At 44.1% G+C, this 16,530-nt stretch overlaps 2 long non-coding RNA genes across 2 annotated transcripts; both read left to right on the top strand.

Moving 5' to 3' along the window:
- Positions 1–189: 189 nt before the first annotated feature.
- On the top strand, positions 190–2,297 carry LOC119325757. The gene is made up of 3 exons (XR_005157668.1): positions 190–1,028; positions 1,150–1,268; positions 1,900–2,297. It is a non-coding gene; the product is annotated as an uncharacterized LOC119325757 (long non-coding RNA).
- A 1,578-nt stretch (positions 2,298–3,875) lies between these two features.
- On the top strand, positions 3,876–4,768 carry LOC119326069. Its single transcript, XR_005157797.1, has 3 exons — positions 3,876–4,065; positions 4,150–4,295; positions 4,363–4,768. It is a non-coding gene; the product is annotated as an uncharacterized LOC119326069 (long non-coding RNA).
- Positions 4,769–16,530: the final 11,762 nt, after the last annotated feature.

Raw genomic sequence — 16,530 nt, forward strand, 5'->3', positions numbered from 1 at the left:
CGGGGGCAGACGGAGAGGGGGGAGGGGGGAAGGGGGCGTCGTCCTCGCAATCGGCCCACCGGAAGGAGGCGCCCGGGGCAGCCGGCGCGGAGGCGGCCGGCGCGGGGAGCGGTGGCGGAGCCGCGGGCGAGGGGGCCTGCAGGGAGGGAGAAGGGGAGGGCGACAGAGGAGTCTCGGCGGCGGCGGCGCAACCGGCTGCAGGAGCGCCCGCGATGCCGCCCGCGGTGTCGCCCGACATTCCGCCACAGGCTCCGTTTTCTGCCCTAGCTAGTTTTATGAACAGCTCGTTAAGCTCACTGATCCTTTCTGTTCACAGGGTGTATTTACATCATTATTATGTTCGGATTAACCTGAGAATTGACGACCAAACAATCTTTCATTGCTTCATGCATATAGAGCTTCCACAAATATGCTCGACAATTGGCGGCCGATTTTTCTTTCAAAATTTCATGCTTCCAGCTAACACTAATATCGCACCCGTTGTACTATTTTCCAGCGTCTCACCTGGATGCTTTCACATTGTAATTTTTTTGGCACCCGAGGACTATGCTTCCAGTATCAACAACAATTCCGTTCCATCATCATCTGTCCCCACGCAAAGATTATTATCAATATGATGTTTCCAGTAACCATGCTTTGTAAGCTACGTTGCAGGGATATGGCGAGGAGGTGCCGTATCGGTGCAGAATACTGCACCGGGACGGGGATACGCACAGATACGCCTGGATACGCGTATCCCAAAGTATCCCATTTTTTGAATTAAAATAAAGAGCAAAAAAATCAGAAAACGGCTGGGACACGCATGAGATACATGAGCCATACGTACGGGCCTGTTACAGCCCATCGAAAGGCCTGCTCGATGGATGACAAAACATCCTAATCGCCTGTAATCCTCTCGCCTCTCCTGGCAGTTGCCACATCGCGAGGAATCGAAGTCTCTGCGACGCATCTAAGCTCCGTCTGGGCGCCGCCAGCAGCGCCTCGCCGCTCGTCTTCAAGTGTTCGTCAATTGTCCATCTAAAGAATCTGTACGCAAGCAAGCTTCAATCCGTTCCTCATAGCTCTCTGTGTTGTTTTACCTCCATGCTTTGGATTATGATTTAGGGAAGAACGAGGGCATCTATTTATCTACCTTTTCTCAATTGTTAGGGAATGGCGTCTAGGTTGAACATTTAATCCTCTGTCGCTCGTTCTGGGATCGGGTCTAGGAGTAACACCGCTGATGATTCAGATCACCATGAATGAAAGTCTATTTTCATATCCTCAAGGTATTGTTTCGACATTCAAGTTTGTAAGCATCAGATATGTGCTTCGACATTCAAGTTTGTTTGCATCGACGGTGAAATTGGTTTGTAGATCACAAATTGATCGATGCACACACATGTTGGCAATATTCATTGCTAGTTTCTACTTACAAAGTTATATGATTCCACTAGGTATGAATTACGTTGAGATAGCAACAAATTGATGCTTCTTAATATCCAGGATTCATAACTTTATTGTATGTTTTCTTCAGTCTAGAGTTTGGGGCAATAGAAATACACTTCTACTATTTATTGTACTTGCTATTGCATTGTCAAGAGAATTCTTTGTATTCAAATAATGTCATCAACTCATCATGCTTCCTATATTTCATATATATATGCTGACGGGGCCAAGCTGAATTTTTCTGTTTCTCCTTGTTGAATAATGCCAATAAAATCCAAAAATCAACGACAGTGTGACACAACATGTATGAAGAGTACAGGCTTCTTACATGGGAATATGTCAGATTTCTACTGCTTTACTACCCGTACCATATATGTAACACATGTTGTTGCTTCATACCTTCTATACTTATGCACCCTGTCTAATGGATGTATATTTCAAGCAGTTGTGTTGCATCTTTGGAACTGATAGGTACAGACATAGACATATATGGAGGCGACTGATGCATGCACTATGAAGTGTGTGATAACACTTGGATCCGCCCTACAATGAGGATGACCACAAGCGAAGGGAAGCATGTCTATGGTCTGTAGGGAACATACGGTGTTGACTTAAGGAGGCATAGTGCGCACTGTTGGTGACTTGAACGAAATAAATTTGTATCATGTTTGAAAATTATTGTATGAACGAACGAAGCAGGAACCAAACTTATATTCGGTTAGAAGCAAATTAATTTTACCATGGAAGCACTTTTGTATTGGATGGAAGCAAAGTTTTCCTTAGTTGGAAGCTTGATAAAAAAATATATGCTGGGACGCAAATTTATGATGGGGAAAGAAATTCTTAGATGCAAAATTTTGTTACACGGAAGCAGCGTGCTTGGACACAATTTTGTGTTATGTTCAAGAAAATTTGGTTGAAATCCAAGCAAATTTCTGGCAGGTGGAAGCAAAGTTTCGTTGCGTTAAAAAATGTTACATGGGATATATTTTTCGTCGAAGCAAATTTCCTATGCACTAGAAGCAAAAAATATATGTCTAGAAAAAATCGCTGAATACATTACCTCAAGAGAAGCAAGTACGATAATAGAAGAGTTGAGATGGAATTGAAATTCTATCTTTGCGTGATTTTTTGAAGAAGATAATTCAAGGAAGCAAATAAAAATGAGATATGGAAGCATCATGATCACAGGAGCATAACTAGGAAACTACCTAGACTCCTAGAGGGAAATTGTTCGGGGGAGGGGAATAAGGGAAACTGTATGGAACCATAATAGGGAGGTTAGCGGAATATAGGGAGCAATTAAAGGAAGCAGTCAACAAATCTCACGGGGCCCTGATTAACAGATCGAACGACCTGGATGCACCTCATCGGACGGCCCCCCACTAGTCTGATAGATGCAAAGTGTCTATAGTCTGATGCCTAGTGGTGTCCAAAGAAAAACAAGCAACCGCTCCATCCCCTCATTCCAATTGAGTTTATATTGTGTAGGTTTCTTCGTAATGATTTGGATTACTGCAGTCATGTTCAAGTCCAATGATATCTTGCGCAAGCAGACCGCTCTCAAGGTTTGTGCTTCTTAACTTGTGTGTCAACGTGCTTGTTCTGCTTCAAGAGGTTAATTCATTAATTGTTCTGGCAAGCAGACTGCTCTCAAGGGCTTGCGCTTCTTATCTGGTGTATCAACATTATTGTCATTGTTCTAGCAGGCTACAAGGTTGGGGGAGCGACCCTGCCGTTGTCATGACGGCTGCTCCTTCTGGCCGGATCGAGGCACGAAGACCTGTGGGATCCCCTCCTTCGGCAGGACCTCCTCATCTGGTGAGATTCCCTCCCCATGCCTGATGCCTCAAACCGTTCAGCAAGCACTAGCAAGAAATTCTGTTTACTGAGTAATTAAAGTATTGAATGCAAGATTGCACTCTTGCACGGACAGAGAGTGGAGCGCGACCTTCAGTTTCTCATCTGATCCCACTTCTGGACTCCATGAATGAAGTAAGATAGCAATCCATTGGTCAATTACATTGCCTCTTTTGTTTTTGCTTTGTTTGTCCTGTTTAATTCCGTGCATTAAATATAATGTTTTTTTAGTGGGCATCAGACTTGGTTCAGATGGCTTTTGTTGTGAAAGAAAAGTTGTCTTTTTAAAGACTGTACTCTGAATCTTACATCTCATACTTGATTTTTCTTTCATAATTTATTTAGGCCTGATGAGTGTCCAACCGTATGGGAAATTAAGGATTTGCATGAGACTGACAATTGTGATTTTGGCCCTGTACTGAATAATTTTGGGAGCAACTGGGTGATGATTACAAGCCAGTTAACTGAATGAGTCCTTCAGCCGCTGGCTAGCTAGCTGTTCTTATCTTACCATTATATGTCTTCCTCAGTATTGTTTTGTGAATTATTTCTTTTTTCGAACTATGCAGGAGGACTGCATGTGATGAGTTAAGGTACAAGAAGATCTATGACCATTTTAGCTCCAGCAGTTAGTACACAACCAATCAACAGTGCATTTTCACGACCCAGGCTTCTGAATTCTGACTGACAGGCTCGCAGGCACAGCCACATATAATCTCACGCATTCAAAATGCTAGCTACATGAAATACGCCCAGATTTACGAGTAGAAATCCAAGGTAACACTTATCGCTTAAAAGTATTTACTTCATTTTTTATCTTCATGTAAAAGGAGAATGCAAGCTGAAATATAAAGTCTGCAGATTCCTCCTCTATGTTCAATTTTCCTAATAGGAAGAACCATACCAACAGCCCTTGAACTAGATTGGTCTAAGCAGCATACATACATATTCATGTTTTACATTTTAAATTTGAAGACCAAGGCAACTCCCGATCGATTTAATTGGAGGTGAATGTCTGTTAATTTTTTGTATTTAATCTTAGAAAACAGAATCTCATCAAGTGAAAATCCGCAGGCATTGCAGTCCAATTGTTCTAAGGATTGGAACCAGATGTGTGACTCAATACTGCTTGGAACATGTGAGCAAAGTTTACGTACATGCACCTTCTTGGATGATACAACTTCTCTATGTTTGTACCTCCCCGTCATTAAAACTTTGCAAACTTTATGAGTAAAAAGTAAGAAGTAATGTTCTCACTTCTCTTTTTTATGACCATCATTATCTCAGTCTCAACAACATCCAGGAGATGTACCTACGTAGCTACTGTTAGTTCAAAAGCTTTATTTCACAAGTTGGCAACATGATATTCAGGATGTTAAGCAGGTGTTATAGTTCTAATTTGCCTTCTTCTCATAAAACTTGGGTCTCATAAACAGTAGAGACTGTAGCCCGATGTTGCTCACTGCACACTTATACTTATTCTGATTTCTGATGGCCTTCCAAATTTGAATTATTGTCTTGATGCCAGGTGGAGGACCTTTGCAATCTTATCAAGCTTGACGCTAAACTGGCACTCTTACTTGATCCCGTATTACTCCTTCGAACAATTTGTGCGCAAAGTTGAGGAAATTGGGGCCAATAATCGTGTTAGAATAAACTTCTTTCTTCCTTTTTCCACACTGTGGGGCAGCAGGATCTGAGTCCCACTACATCGCCCTTTGGTATGTTTCGTGGGGATCTTTTTTATTCAACACATAAATGCTGATTCGTTCATGTGTTTATTAGAAGTAAGAGGCGCAGCATGCGAGGCGTCCTTGAAGTTGAAGGAGTAGTAGAGCAGAGGATCTTCTTAGCGATTTGGATATACAGAGTTTATGATACAAAGACCTATTTTGTTTTTGTACCGACTCTTGAATTTTCTGCTTTCTATTTCTGAACCCTTTTGATATGTTCTTTACTCCTGATTTCAGCCTTTTAAGGTATGTTCTTCTTCCGGGATTGCAGAGAGCATGGACCACTGTATGGAAGAAGATGCCATCCTTGACTGTCGTTGTCTTTGGCATGTTGCTACCATTTTTTTAATCCTTGCACTGCAGAGACCTCAGTCTATCCATGTAGGTCATGCCTTCTAATCAGTTTTTGACTCTTATGTACGTGTGTGCTCTTGCATTACTTACTGGATCTTGTTGTATACGATGATCCATTGTCAGCTATACAAAGGCTCTGAATTAAAAAAATTGTCAAGTTCAATTTAGATTTAATTTTATTCCACCTCTTTTTGAATGGACAATGTGTGTGCTGTTTAAACGAACACTATGTGAAATTCATAGGCATTGTGAGGGCATGGAGAAAGGATTCGATTTTTTATTCTTTTTTTCAGCGTTCAGAGCTGTTACCTGCTACACCTACACACATGGAACACTTAAACTTAGCAGTCCAAAATTAAGCAGCAAACTTTATTGCCGGTCATCTAAAAATTCAGTGACAACTACTGACGCACGAGCAACTTCATTTTTTAGTAGAGTTAGTAGATGATGCAGATGACAGTTCTACCTGCAGGAGGTCCTAGAGGATCCTTAAATATTGTACTACATAATCTCTTTCCAGATTCTTGAAACTTGCACTCTTCTGTTGAATTTCGCATTTTGGTTGATCTGTACTGCTTCTTTTATTGTTGTCAGCCAAGAATTATCGCATTTTGATCTTTAATGGGAAGATTCATAATTATGCTTTCATACCAATTTGACTGCATGATTTAATTAGTGGCTGCAATATTATTTCATGGTCCGCAACAGAACTAAAGGTGTCAAAATGAAACATTCTTCTTCCCATGTATCAAAGTATTAAGCAACCAAATATGTTAGTATCTAAATTGTTATGTTTAGGATGATATATTTCAAAGAGCCACATGTGCCCAAAACAATGGTGCCAAGCGCGTAGACAATGAAGCATTACCCTTTCTTGCTAAGGTACATATGTTGATCTCTGTTGTGTACCACGTGTTTGCTGTAATGCCTAGAGGAGATTATGAAGTGATTTTCTCTGCCAATTAAACAAATAAGCATACCACCCTTAGATTTTGAAGAACGTTTGTTTATGCAGGGATTTGCTAGGAAAAACCATCTCCGGAAAAATAGGGCCAAAATTGAATTCTAATAGAGTTGAAGAGACGCATAGAGCAAGAGACAGGGATAATACTTCCTTGTGGGCTTCCTGAGAATCTACAATGAAGAATAAGAAGGGTGCAGTAACTAAGTATGCATGTCATAACTAATTCTATTGAAAATAGTTATTCAGGAAAATTGAGCTATATTGAGTTCAGATATTCTTTTTTTTGGAACGGAGGCTCCAGAGGAGCCCGACTTTGAATTAACAAAGCCATCAACCGGCCAGGAGTATAAGAGCAGACCACGAACAAAGCAACGGCTAAATGATACAAGGGAGAAAGCAGAACAGCTTACAACGCTACACCGACAACCAGCGAACGGAAAATTACATTGAAGTGCAGCTAATTGAGGGTAAGCCCACTACACAAAGGCCCTGAAACGACTACGGAAGAAGCCACGAGGATCTGCAGCCGCTAGAATAGGTCGGGTACATGACTGAAACCAGGAACTGAAGAAGGCATAACACATGCTTTCTCTAACACCGAAGAGGAACCCTTCCCCTCGCCTAGGCTCGAAGGCGCCGAACCGTCAAAGTGTAGAGACGCTCACTCGAGGACTAAAGCAAGGGTGGCCTCAAGTCCGGGCCAGCCATGGATCACAACCATCATCACGCCGGAGCACACACACAGAGGCTGCGACGCAGACGCCATAGGGAACCGATGGAAGAGGGTAAGCCGCCGGGAGAGACGCCGAAAGGAAGAAGCTGCCAAGCCCCATGGCGAAGATTAGGTCCGAGGAATTCAAGAACAGGCTAAATCAGCACCAACGGCGCTGCTGTTGCCAGGAAGGGGAACCCGATCCCCTTCCGCCCTGTCTCGAGGGCGCAGACCCGCCGGGGCATTGCAAAACACCGCCGCTGAGCAACTTGTGGGCGGATCTGAAACCTGCACCAAATATATACGCCATCGACTCTACAGACGCCAGGCGCCCAACTGCAGCTGCTACACGCCCCCAAAGCACCAACCTTCCCCAGACGGCGCCTCCAAGGAGGACACGACGCACCAGGCGCCGCCGCCGCCCATCCCACGCCGGGATTTGAGCTTTCGCCCGGGAGGCATGGCCGGGGTGTGGATGGGAGCCCACGGCTGCGTCTCCAACAAGCAGACCGACGCAAAAGGGGCGCCGTCGCCGCCGTGTTGGGAATACCAACAGGAGTTTCCCCCGGGCTCGTCCAGCACCACCAGCTCAGGGAGCACCCCGACGTCACCGGATCCGGTGATCAGAGGCCCGGAATCAGGCGAATCCAGCAAGGGAGAGCAGAGAGAGGGAGAACCTGTCCTTCAGATCTGGAGCAGAGGAGGTAGAACCTCGCCACGCCGCGACCACTGCCCGCCAGGACCTCGCTGCCCGAGCAGCCGAGGGATCCGGCCCGCGCCTCCCGCGCGTGCCGCCCGCCGAAGGACGACGCCGCCTCACCAACCGGGCCGCCACCCGGCTTCCGGGGCCCAACACAAGCGAGCGAAGCGACGAAGCCCCGCCGCCACCGTCATCAGCAGTCGCCCAGGCGAAGCCCGACGACTCCCTCGGGTGACGGCAGGGGAGGAGGGGTGGAGGGAGCGGCGCCTAGGGAAACCCTAGGGGCCCTCGGGTCACCCCGGGGAGGACGACGCGAGGGGAGGGGAGGGGAGGGGGATACCATGGTTCAGATATTGGGTCTATGAAGATTTGTTTATGCCATAAAAATGCATAAATAAAGTCTCGTGTGGCTATGTAATTCACTTGTTATATGTCAAGTTCGAGCTCCTAAGAACAGGGTGAAACTGTTTGTTCCGAAGAACAGATGTCACTGTTCAGGCTCTCTTTTGTTGTACAGTACTTTCTTTCCGCTTTCCTTCTTAGCCCCTTTTTAATAACTTAGTTCGAACCCTCTGATGGTTAGACTGTTAATATCCTTTTAGATTTCCATTTTATTGATTAATGCTACAAGCCATGCTTTGGATTGGCTCATGACCTGTGCGTTGATGTCCATCTTTATATTTGAGAACTAAGGGCTCTGTTCTTTTAACCATGAACCAATTTAAGTAGCAAGTCCGTTTTTGTTGGTTAGTTGTATCATTGTTATTCAACACTGAGCACTAATTGACAACCAACCATGATCATTCTTTGAGAAAGCTATATGGGACATACCTGAAAATTGAATTGTTCGAACAATGTTGTTATGTTATGGTTGTTTGATTACTTGCAAAGTTGTTAGTGGTATTTTTTTCCAACTCTTTTAAGCATATATTTATTTATTTTGCACCCGGTGCAACGCACGGGCACTTTTGCTAGTGTATAGAAAAACGTCCTAAAAGATCACAATTAATTGCTGGAATTAATTGTATAAAAATAATTATAGCTTACCGAAAATCTTTCCACAAATAATGTACGTGCATCACAGTCATTTGTGGAAGCAGTTTAGGAAATCAATTGGTAGTCAATGGTGTCGGCGTGATAAACGGAAGGTGTTATCAAGACAAATGCCATTTAGAAATGTGACGTACGATCAGCGTGCATCTAATCGTATGGTCTTCGATTGATCTGATAGCAGCAAAGGATCAGTAGTCTGATCCTAGACGTCTCCTATAATTAATGCCGTAATCACTCAGCCCTATAGCGCACGCTGCTTCTTTCCAAAAAAACGTACAAAAAGTTAATGCGACTTAATTAGCCGGACAACTAAGACGGACGCGCTTTCTGCGAACCTGGACGGATGGTGTGTTCATCGTCTCGTTCCATCAGGAGGGATCCCTTCTGACTACCATAAATACGGCAGCACAAAGGCGTACGGTCTTCAAAGCCATGGCGACGCAGCAGATCGCCCTCCTTCTCTTACTCCTCGCCGCCGCCCATGGCCTCTCCGTGGCCATCAGCCCTACACCCATCATCAACACCACATGCGCTGCGCTCGCTCAGAGCCCCAATGTCACAGTGCACGTCGACTACGAATTCTGCGTCCGCGCGCTTTCAGCCGACACGGCGTCCTCGTCTGCCACGGACGCCCGCGGGCTAGCGGCGGCCGCGGCAAGCCTTACTGTCGCCAACCTAACATCCACCGAGCACATCATCGCGGACCTCGTCGATAATCTGGGCCGTTGTCTCACCGACTACAGAGAGATTAACGGCATGGTGCGGCATGCGCTCGACGACATCCGAGGCGGGCGCGCCGCCGACGCTTCCGTGAAGCTTTTGGAAGTGGCAAAGGCAAACGCTCCTGCTTGGTGCGACCTCATCTTGATAGAGGGAGACGCCAAGAGGAACCCCATAGATCAGGAGAACCATAACGCTGACTTCTTGTCCGTCATTGCCTCCGGAATTGCCGAGCTGATGCTGCATTCTCATGGATGATCACCAAAAGATCCGAGCTGAATACATGGCTCTTATCTTCTTCCAGTTTTAATCATTTATATATCATATACAGTAATGTGGGTTTGCGTTTTCTTATAAACATTTCTGTATCAGTCCAATGATCCAAATACAGCTTTATTGGTCAGAAATATGGGATCGCCTATTCAATAGTTGCTTGAAAATAAATTTGGTTTCGGTCGATTTTGTCCCAGATGATGTATTGAAATCCAACGGACGTGCTTCGTCTTCCTCCTCCGGATCGCACTATTCCTCTTTTCCCCTGTAACATGCATCTATAATGGCGGGGGGCTGCCGTGTGCCTCGCTGCCCGCCCCCTAAAGTTCCTACTCGGATCTGGCGGCGGCGCTTAGGGTTGTGCCCCTATCGAGTAGGGGGCTCAGGTGGTAGCCGACGATGCCGCGCGCCCTCGAGCTTTGAGGTGGTGGGAGACGGCAGTGATGGCTGGTGTGGGCTTAGAGATTCGCTGGGCTGCCTCGGGCGTCTTCGGATCCGGCTCTCCCATTCCTGATCCGGCGGCCGCGTGATACAGTGGCTTGGCTCGGTGTGATCCAACAACCTCCCCCACCCCGTTTGTGCCTGATACTCCCTGTGATGCGCGGATCCGGCGCTATAGGCGATCCTATATTTCTGTGCCATATATGGCAGGTTTTGCCCAGAATAATCGTGGGTTAGGGGGATTTGGGCCGGTTCGTCTTGCTGGCCGGCGTGGTACCACCTATGTTGGTCGGTGGTGTTCGTGACTTGTGTTGCCTCTTTGCTTGGCCATCAGACTACAGCGGGGTGCCGTTGGGGTTGGCTGGTGTCGTGACTTCACAGATGGCGGCCACGGTGGCAACGCGGTCCTTACGAGGGGGCCATCATGGCTGGGTGTTGAGTCTTCTCTGTATCGCTACCAGTGACAGAGGACGCTGTTTTCGTCTGTACTTGTGTGCCTCGTAGTTTTGTAGATGGCGGCCATGGATGTCGTCTTTTCTCCGATGCGAGGTGCGTCGTGGCAGTCGTGGTGGTGGTTCTCCTTGTCGGTTGTGGGCTATGCTGTCATGTGTCGGATCCTTGTCAGATTGGCGTATCTGGCATGGGTGGTCTTTGCCTGTGCTCCGTGCCAGCCAGCCCTTCGGGTATATCGAACCCAGGTGAGGTTTGGGTTGCCGTCGATGGTGCCTTGCCTTTCGATTACGGTGGCGACTAGCACGTGCGGTGAGGATGGTCCATGCGACGGGGCCCTATGGTGTGTCTATGCGTTGTGATGCCGTTCGACTCTAGCCGGTGGCACACATGCGTAGTGGCATCGTCTCGGCCGCGCGCAAGCCTTCGATCACACCCACGACACATGTGGTGTAGGCGCGTTGTGTGGTCTCGGATGTGTGTTCCCTTTCGATTACGTCGGGGGTGCAATGTCGAGTTTGGGTTTCGGTTGACCAATGCCCTTCACTTATTCCGGCGATGCTTCGAGCTAGGTTGTCCCTCCCGTTATCATGTCCTGTGAGCTCTACCCTATGATTGCCGTGCTTGGGTCGTGATGAGCTTTCTCATCCATCGTCTCTAAGGTTCTCAGAGTGGCTCCCTTTTCACCTACTTATGTGTTGTTTGGTGTGTGTGTGTGTGTGTGTGTGTGTGTGTGTGTGTGTGTTTTCTTTTCCTTCTTCTCTCATGTAGCCCATGTAAACTTCGGTTTGTTTGTACCCATCTTGTAAAGGTTGTAAAGCCTCATAGGCAACTATGAACGAAAAATTCAAGTGAGGCGCCCCCCTCCCCCGACCATTCAACAAAATTGCCAGAGCCGCCTCAGCCCTTGCCCCCTTTCCAGAGCCAACCGTCTTCCAGGGCAGGTGACCCCACCCCTCGGCCCGTGCATGCATGCTAAATCAACTTATGTGAGTTTAGTGGAACACACACAAGTACAAAATTGAGTCTGTATGCTACGAAAATTTAACAATGTGCTTAACATGAGTAAAAAGTTATATAATGTAACATCCCAAATTTTCAATTTGGAATGTTATGCACTAGATTATCATTGCATATCATATTTTATTTGCTTTTTGTTTTGATCCTAGAAATTTTACGCAACTCAAGGACCCACGGAGAGAGTTGGGGATTTCGTTATTTTCATATTTGAGTTTTTCTCATTTTTTAAAAAAATAGAATCATTTGATTTAATTTATTCTATCTTCAATTATTTCAATTATAAAAATATGAGAGAGGGAATAAAATGACTTTCCCAAAATAAAGAAATATTGAAGATTTAATAATAAAATCAAATAAGATTTTATTTCGGAGTTTTTTTGGCTATTTTATTTGAATTTAGGAAAATTGCACGTTTTTCAAAACTGCATTTTAGGGCCAAGAAAATGTTCATCTTGTTCTAAATATTTTATTCAGACAGAGAAAATTTATTTTGGCATTTTTAGAGTTTTATTTTATTTTCTAGAATTTTTCCTAGTTTCGGCGGAATTTATTTAAAAAAAAATTTACCGCGCGCCTGACCGGGCCGAGGCCCAGCCGAGCCGGCCCGCCTTCCCCGCGCTGCCGTGTCCCGCCCGGAGACCGCGCCGCCGCCGCCGACCCGGACAGGAGTCCAAGCCGGACTCCTCCACCCCGCCGCCTTGCCCCTCTGCTACGTCTTGAGCTTGCGTTGGTTTTCCTCGAAGAGGAGAGGCTGATGCAGCAAGTTTAGCGTAAGTATTTCCCTCAGTTTTGAGAACCAAGGTATCAATCTAGTAGGAGGCTCCTCAAAAGTTCCATGCACTTACACAAACAAACTGAGAACTCCAACCAACGCAATAAAGGGGTTGTCAATCCCTTCACGGCCACTTGCGAAAATGAGATCTAATAAATATAGTATGATAAGATAAATATATTTTTGGTATTTTATAATATAGATGCAAAAAGTAAAGATGCAAATAAAAGTAGATTGAAAGCAAATATGATAAGAGATAGGCCCGGGGCCATAGGTTTCACTAGTGGCTTCTCTCAAGATAGCATAAGTATTACGGTGGGTGAACAAATTACTGTCGAGCAATTTATAGAAAAGCGTATAGTTATGAGATTATCTAGGCATGATCATGTATATAGGCATCACGTCCATAACAAGTAGACCGACTGCTGCCTGCATCTACTATTATTACTCCACACATCGACCGACTCCTACCTGCATCTAGAGTATTAAGTTCATAAGAACAGAGTAACGCATTAAGCAAGATGACATGATGTAGAGGGATAAACTCATGCAATATGATGTAAACCCCATCTTGTTATCCTCGATGGTAACAATACAACACGTGCCTTGCAACCCTTTCTGTCACTGGATAAGGACACCGCAAGATTGAACCCAAAGCTAAGCACTTCTCCCATGGCAAGAAAGACCAATCTAGTAGGCCAAACCAAACTGATAATTCGAAGGGACTTGCAAAGATAACTCAATCATACATAAAAGAATTCAAAGAAGATTCAAATATTATTCATAGATAAATTTGATCATAAACCCACAATTCATCGGATCTCGACAAACACACCGCAAAAAGAGTTTACATCGAATAGATCTCCACAAGAGAGGGGGAGAACATTGTATTGAGATCCAAAAAAAGAGAAGAATCCATCTAGCTAATAACTATGGACCGGCCCGTAGGTCTGTGGTAAACTACTCACAACTCATCAGAGGGGCAAGGATGTTGATGTAGAAGCCCTCCGTGGTTGATTCCCCCTCCGGCAGAGTGTCGGCGAAGGCTCCAAGATGGGATCTCGCGGATACAGAATGTTACGGCGGTGGAAATTGTGTTTCGTGGTGCTCCTGGATGTTTTCGGGGTACGTAGGTATATATAGGAGGAAGAAGTACATCGGTGGCCGTCCGAGGGGCCCACGAGACAGGGGGGCGCGGCCCCCTATCTCGTGGGGTCCTCGGGAGCTTCTTGACTTGCACTCCAAGCTCTCTGGATCACGTTCATTCCAAAAATCACGCTCCCAAAGGTTTCATTCCGTTTGGACTCCGTTTGATATTCCTTTTCTTTGAAATACTGAAATAGGCAAAAAAACAGCAATATGGGCTGGGCCTCTAGTTAGTAGGTTAGTCCCAAAAATGATATAAATGTGTAAAATAAAGCCCATAAACATCCAAAAGAGGTAATATAATAGCATGGAACAATAAAAAATTATAGATACATTGGAGACGTATCAAGCATCCCCAAGTTTAATTCCTGCTCGTCCTCGAGTAGGTAAATGATAAAAAGAGAATTTTTGATGTGGAATGCTACCTAGCATAATTCATAATGTAATTTTCTTTATTGTGGCATGAATGTTCAGATCCAAATGATACAAAATAAAAGTTCATATTAACATGAAAATGGTGATACTTCAAGCATACTAATCAAAGTAATCATGTCTTCTCAAAATAACATGGCCAAAGAAAGTTATCCCTATAAAATCATATAGTCTGGTTGTTTCTCTATCTTCATCACACAAAGTATTTAATCATGCACAACCCCGATGACAAGCCAAGCAATTGTTTCATACTTTAATAATCTCAAACTTTTTCAACTTTCACGCAATACATGAGCGTGAGCCATGGACATAGCACTATATGTGGAATAGAATGGTGGTTGTGGAGAAGACAAAAAAGGAAAAGATAGTCTCACATCAACTAGGCGTATCAACGGGCTATGGAGATGCCCATTAATAGATATCAATGTGAGTGAGTAGGGATTGCCATGCAGCGGATGCACTAGAGCTATAAATTTATGAAAGCTCAACAAAAGAAACTAAGTGGGTGTGCATCCAACTTGCTTGCTCACGAAGACCTAGGGCATTTTGAGGAAGCCCATCATTGGAATATACAAGTCAAGTTCTATAATGAAAAATTCCCACTAGTATATGAAAGTGACAACATATGAAACTCTCTATCATGAAGATCATGGTGCTATTTCGAAGCACAAGTGTGGAAAAAGAGATAGTAGCATTGTCCTTTCTCTCATTATATATATATATATATTCTTTTCTTTTTCTTCTTTTTTTTCTTTGGCCTTCTTTTTTTCTTTTTGGCCATTCTCTTTTTTTCTTTTTTTCTTTTTCTTTTTTTTCTTTTTGTAAAGTCCGAAGTCTCATCCCGACTTGTGGGGGAATCATAGTCTTCATCATTCTTTCCTCACTAGGACAATGCTCTAATAATGAAGATCATCACACTTTTATGGATTTACAACTCAAAGCTAGAACAAGATATGACTCTATATGAATGCCTCCGGCGGTGTACCGGGATATGCAATGAATCAAGGGTGACATGTATGAAAATTATGAATGTGGCCTTGCCACAAATAGAATGTCAACTACATGATCATGCTAAGAGCAATATGACAAAAGTAATGCGTGTCATATGAACGGAACGGTGGAAAGTTGCATGGCAATATATCTCGGAATGGCTATGGAAATGCCATAATAGGTAGGTATGGTGGCTGTTTTGAGGAAGGAGTATGGTGGGTGTATGGTACCGGCGAAAGTTGCACGATACAAGAGAGGCTAGCAATGGTGGAAGGGTGAAAGGGTGTGTATAATCCATGCACTCAACATTAATCAAAAGAACTCATATACTTGTTGCAAAAATCTAGAAGTCATCAAAAACCAAAGCACTAAGCGCATGCTCCTAGGGGGATGGATTGGTAGGAAAAGACCATCGCTCGTCCCCGACGCCACTCATAAGGAAGACACTCAATAAATAAAATTGTGCTCCAACTTCATCACAAAGCGGTTCACCATACGTGCTTGCTACGAGAATCACAACCCTCAACACAAGTATTTTTTAAATTCATAATCACCCAACTAGCATAACTTTAATATCACTACCTCCATATCTCAAAACAATTATCAAGCATCAAATTGATCATAGCATCCAATTCACTTTCTATGATAGTTTTTATTATACCCAACTTGGATGCTCATCATTCTAGGACCAACTTTATGATAATAACAAATACCATGCTGTTCTAAGAGACTCTCAAAATAATATAAGTGAAGCATGAGAGACTAGCAATTTCTTCAAAATTAAGACACCACCGTGCTCTAAAAGATATAAGTGAAGCACTAGAGCAAAAACTATCAAGCTCAAAAGATATAAGTGAAGCACATAGAGTATTCTAGCAAATTCTAATCAAATAGGCTTCTCCAAAAAGGTGTGTACAGCAAGGATGATTGTGGTAAACTAAAAGGCAAATACTAATATAATACACGGCACTCCAAGGAAAACACATATCATGTAGCGAATAAAAATATAGCTCCAAGTAAAGTTACCAATAAATGAAGACGAAAGAGGGGATGCCTTCCCGGGGCATCCCCAAGCTTTGGATTTTGGCTATTCTTGAATATCTTGGGGTGCCTTGGGCATCCCCAAGCTTAGGCTCTTGCCACCCTTTATTCCATAGTCCATAAAGGCTTTACCCAAAACATGAAAACTTCACAACACAAAACTCAACAGGAAATCTTATAAGCTCCGTTAGTGAAAGAAAATAAAACCACCACATAAGTCACTGCAATGAATTCATTATTTATTTAATTTGGTGTTAAACCTACTGTATTCCAACTTCCTTATGGTTTATTAACTAATTTACTAGCCATAGATGCATTGAAATAAGCAAACAACACACGAAAAACAGAATCTGTCAAAAACAGAACAGTCTGTAGCAATCTGTAACTAACGCAAACTTCTGAAACTCTAAAAATCCTACCAAAATAGGAAGTCCTGTACAA

This window comes from Triticum dicoccoides, chromosome 6B (assembly GCF_002162155.2).
Source record: "Triticum dicoccoides isolate Atlit2015 ecotype Zavitan chromosome 6B, WEW_v2.0, whole genome shotgun sequence".
Taxonomy (NCBI): domain Eukaryota; kingdom Viridiplantae; phylum Streptophyta; class Magnoliopsida; order Poales; family Poaceae; genus Triticum; species Triticum dicoccoides.